This window comes from Sarcophilus harrisii, chromosome 2 (assembly GCF_902635505.1).
Source record: "Sarcophilus harrisii chromosome 2, mSarHar1.11, whole genome shotgun sequence".
NCBI classification, from domain to species: Eukaryota; Metazoa; Chordata; class Mammalia; order Dasyuromorphia; family Dasyuridae; genus Sarcophilus; species Sarcophilus harrisii.
In genome coordinates, this window is record NC_045427.1 from 132,282,386 (window position 1) to 132,288,385 (window position 6,000).

Sequence of the window (6,000 nt, forward strand, 5' to 3'; positions counted from 1 at the left end):
AACAAAAACAAATAGTAGCTGAAGAAAAATCACACAATAAAAACTAAAATAAGACAAATGGAAGCTATGACTCTATGAGACAACAAAAATAAAACAAACTAAAAAGAATGAGAAAAATGGAAGAAAATGTAAAATACAGCTAACATGGAAAATAGATCCAGAAGAGACAATTTTAAAATTATTGGCCTACCTGAAGGCCATGACTAAAAAAGAGCCTGGATAGCACTCTTCAAAAGATTATCAAGGAAAACTGCCCCAAACATTTTAGAAACAGGGGGAAATAGTCACTGGAAGAATCAACTGATCACCTTCAGAAAGAGATCCCACAAGGAAAACTCTAAAGAACATGGTTATAAAACTCCAGAAGTACAATATCAAGGAAAAAATGTACTGCAAATTATAAGAATCAAAGAGGACTTGTGTTACTGGAGTCACCTGCTAGTGGCTGCTGGAGATCTAATTCTGAACAGCAGAATAGATCCCTTCATGTGAGAGGATGATGATGACACAAGGAGGCTGAGAGGCAATTGCATTCTCTGACCTCCCTCCTCTTCTCACTTGCCTCTAATTTATTTCATTCCCAATTCACAAGCAACATCTGCTTTACTAAAGGCTAATTTGCAATTCCTTCAAGTATGTTATAATTCACAGCTGTAGGGGCTTTCAGAGAATGAACCCACCCCTTCATGCTTAGACATGGTCCTTAACAGACTCGAATGAAGAGATATGAGCGGACATTCTCACTGTACCCTTTTGTGGAAGTGAGAGGTCCACAATGTTACATGCTGTACATAATTTTGGATTTTTTCAATATATTGTGATGATTTTTTTCCTCTCTAAAAAGTTATTTTATAGAATGGCTCTCTGAGAGAGGAAGGCAGAGGCATATATGCCATGCAGAATGATATAAGAAACAAAATATCAACAAAAACTAATATTAAAGAAGGAAAGAATGGAGAAAAAAGAGCCAGTATTTTGGTGTAACTTTTTTCTGTCTGAACTGTTCTCTCTGAGATGCCCTAGGATCAAGAACTCTCCTCTTTTATGTCCCAGTCTTTTCTTTGTTCCATGCTTGCTCCTGTATCTAGAATCCAGAAACTCAAAATCACTAACCCTATTCTGAGATAACTTTTCCCTTTTATGCAAATTGCATAAGACCTAACCCAGTCTTTAACATAATGGATTTGATTGATTCAAGGAGGTATGCAGGCCCTGTTGACACTCCTATAAGAAATGACAAAGAGGATGATTTCAGAAAAACCCAGAAAGATTTATATGAATTTATGCAAAGTAAGTGAAGAGAACCAGGAGAATAATCTGTACAGGAAGAGCAATAATGTGAAAGACAGTAAATTTTACAAATAATTGTGAAAGACTTAGTAATTCTGATCAATTCAATGATCCACCATAACTCCAATGGATTCATTTTACAAAATGCTAATCACCTCCAGATAGAAAACTGACAGACTCGGTGCAGATTGAAGTTTACTTTTTCTTGCTTTTCTTTCTTTTTTTTTTCAGAACATGAGTAACGTGGAAATTTGTTTTATATGACTTCATACTTATAATGGTTATCATTTCTTGCCTTCTCAATGAATGGGGAAAGAGTTAAAGGGAGAGGGAAACTTTGTAACTGAAAATAAAAATATTTTACACACACAATTTACAATAAAAAATTTACACACACAATATAACTTCTACCCATATCTGTGAGATACATGATCTGCTTCTATTCAATTTTTTAAAATTATATAATCTTTAATATTAAGATCCCATATTTATTTAAAATGTATTATGGAGTGTTGGTATAAAGTCTTGGCTTAATTTTTTTTTCCATTTCAGAGTACTTTCTTTAATGTATGTAATTAAATAATATATAATATTCACAAGTGCACATACATATGTGAATGCATATCTATGTATATATTTCTACATGTTACTATTTTGGTTATTTATTTTTAATGCACATTGCTTTATGAATCATCCTGGGAGAGAAAAATCAAAACAAAAAGGAAAAATCACGGGAGAGGCAAAAAAAACAAAAACAAAAAAAACAGAAAAAAGAAGTGAATATAGCATGTATTGATTTACTTTTATTCTCCATAGTTCATTTTCTGGAGGCAGATGGCATTTTTCTATCCAAAGTCTATTGAGATCACCTTGGATCACTGAACCACTGAAAAGAACAGAGCCTTTCACAGTTGATCATCGCACATTCTTGCTGTTATTGTGTATAATGTATTCCTGGTTGTTTTGCCCAAAATTAGCTTGTGTAAATCTTTCCAGATCTTTCTTAAATCTTGTTCATCATTTTTTATATAATAACAATAATATTCCATTACTTTCATATACCACGATTTATTCATTCATTCCCCAATTGGTGGGCATTTACTCATTTTCCAATTCTTTACCACCACAAAAAGAGTTGCTATGAATATTGCACATGTGGGTTCTTCTCCTCCTTTATGATTTTCTTGGGATACAGATCCAGTAGTAGCTGTTGGGTCAAAAGGTATGCACAGTTTGATAGTCCTTTGGGCACAGTTCCAGATTGAAATGACACTCAATTCTAATTATTTCATTCAATCAAAAAATTTCTTTCCTAGGTAAGTCTCCAGAATCAAAAAGGATGATTTCTTTCTTTTTAAAAATTCTTTTTATTTATTTCATTCATCATTTCCCAATTAACATGTAAAAATTCTTAAGAATTTTAAACAATTGAGATCCAAATTTTTTCCTTATCTCCCACTTCTGCCCCCTTCTTGAGAAGGCAAACAATTTGATTTTGATTTATTCATGTGCAGTAATGCAAAACATATCGTATTAATCATATTGTTAAAGAAAACACAAACAAAATAAAACTAAATATTTTTTTAAATTTAAAGGTATGCTTCAGTCTTCATAATTCATCAGTTCTCTCTGGAGATGTATAATATTTTTTTTTATCATGGATCCTTTGAAATTGTCGTGGATATCATTTTCTTGATCAGAGTATGTCTTTCACAGTGATCATACTTAAAATATTGGCATTACTGTGTTCAATGTTCTCCTAGGTGTGCTCATTTAATTTTGTGTAAGTTCATACAAACCTTCCCGGATTTTTCTGAAATCATACTGCTTATTATTTCTTATCGCACAATGACATTCTATAGACTGTAACTTGTCCAGCCATTCCCCAATTAATGGGTATCTCATCATTTTCCAGTTATTTGCCACTACAAAAAGAACTACTATAAATATTTTTGTGCATATAGTTCATTTTTCCTTTTTTTTTTTTTTCCTCTCTTTGGGTTTCGGACCTAGTAGTGGTATTGCTGGATCAAATGGTACACAGGACTTTATAGCTCTTAGGCATAGTTCCAAATTGTTTTCTAGAATGGCTGGACTAGTTTACAATTTCACCAACTGTATCTTAGTGCATGAATTTTTCCATATCCCCTTCAATATTTATCATTTTCCTTTCTATCACCATTACTCAGTCTGATAGATGTGAGATGGCATGTCAGGATTGCTTCAATTTGCATTTCTTTCATTATATGACTATTTCATATAACTATTGATACCTCTGATTTCTTCTTCTGAAAATCATTTGTTCATATCCTTTTTTTTGGGGGGGGAGGCAATTGGGGTTAAGTGACTTGCTCAGGGTCACATAGCTAGGAAGTGCTAAGTATCTAAGACTGGAGTTGAACTCAGATCCTACTAACTCCATGGCTGATACTCTATCCACTTCTCCATCTAGCTGCCTCTATATTCATATCTTTTAATCATTTATCAACTAACTTATTTTTATAAATTTGGCTTAGTTGACTATATATTTAAGAGATGAGACTTATTAGAGTAACTTGTGGCAAAAATTTCCCCCAGTTTCCTTCTAATTTTAGCTGCATTAGTTTTGTTTGTGCAAAAACTTCTTAATTTGATGTAATCAAAATTATCTATTTTATTTCCCATGATATTTCTTGTTTAGTCATAAACTTTTCCCTTATCTTAACAAGTACATTTTCCATATTTGCCTAATTTACTTATAATATCATACTTCACATTTAAATAATTTATACATTATAATAACTTGATCTCAGTATAGAGTGTAGTTGGTCAGGCATTTTTGCCATTGGTACATTAATAAGCATTTATTAAATACCAGCTATGTGCCAAGCACTGGAAATATAAATACAAAGGAATGCTATAATCCCTATCCTTGGAGAGGTTTCATCCCAATATAACATGTATACACATACAAATACATACATATCACATATATATGGAAAGAGACGGAAATTTTTTTAGGGGGCATTACTAGTGGATTCAAGGATCCAGCAAGGTTTGCTATAGAAAGTATCACTTGAGCTAAGTTTCAGAGGAAGCCAGAGATAAAAAGAAGTGGAGTTTAGGATAAAGTACATTTCAAGTAGGAGAACCCAGAAGAAGCTCAGTGTAGCTACACAACTGAATGTGAGCTGCTTACAGAGGAGCCATCTGAACTATCAAAAGTTGGTTGTTAATTTTTTTGTGTAAGCATTTACATATCAGAAATCACAGTACAAATCAACTTACTTATGTTTTATTGATTGTCTCTAACATAAGAAAGTGAAAGAGAAAATTTTAATAGTATAGATTAAAACCAAGAGAGCTGGTTGTTAAACATTTACTTACCAGTATACTGGTAGTGCATACGGAGTAAGGATGGAAAAGTATATTGGAGTGAGGCTGTGCTGTACTATTAAAGTCAAATAGATGAATTCCTATCTGCTCCTAAAGACAATTGGGAACTATTAGAATTTTATTGAGTAGGAAAATGAGATGGTCAGACATTGGCTTCAGGGAAATCATTTAGCAATTGATTGGACTCTGTGGAGATTCAAAGTATTCACTAATCCTTATTTCAGTGTTTTTATCAATCATTTCTGAACTGAAGGTGTCCTGAGATCCAGGGAAGCTGAAATCACTTCGGCATAAGGAATAATAAAAGCAAAGACGACAAAAAAAATGTCCCTTTCACTTTTAGAATGGAAGATTTTCACATAAGTCTGTTATACTAATAAGAGTGTATTAGAGCCAAATTTTCTATCTGAAATATATTCTGCTCGTTTCCTGGGCTCACTTCTACTTATTAAAATATCAGTGACATTCCATCATGAGAAGTTGCTGATCACACCTCACTTATCCCTGAGCTGTTAATGCTTTCCCCATCCTGAAATTGCTCTGTATTTATTCTTCTGTTGTTGTCGTCATTGTTTGTCCTTCCTTGAGGGTGATGTCTTGACTTCCAAGTGATTTGGATTTATGAGGGAGAGCTACACAAAGTCATCAGACTCATTCTCTTCTTTGGTCACTGGAATTCAATGGCAAGACAGATGATAAGGTAACTATATTCCTCAAAGGAACCTTAAAAGCCAGGCTTCTTTTTTTCATCTTGGTAATCTCAATGGCTGGCACATAGTAAGGTCTTACTAAATGCTTGTTGTGCTATGATATAACATGTTACATCATGTCATGTCATGAGATGTCACAGCATCTCATGTGATGGACACCAATTGGGTCTCTTCATCTGATGACAAGTCAGTCCCCAAATAGGTAACTGAATTCTTACTATGTACTTGGTCCTTTGCTAGGCACAGTAGAACATATCCAAAAAGAGCAAGGGAGGGTCCCTATTCTCTGGTGCTTCTTGAAAGGTCAGCCCACAATTAATTATGTTCTGAGATTTCTTTTTCCTCACCATGGATTCTGTTTAAGGTTCCCTTCACTGCTTCTAGTATAATAAGATTGCCACCTAGTTTTAAGTTTCATTTGATCTCAATGACTGTGATAAGGTGATATAACCTCTGGTTTTGATTCTTTTCTTTCTATCCCAACTATAACCCCATGTTAATAGAATGTAAGCTTCTCGAGGGCAAGGACCTTCATTGTAGTTTTGTTTTGTTTTCAAAATGAAATGTAACACAATGCTTGGAACATAATTGATCAATTAGTAAATGCCTCTTTATTAATTGATAC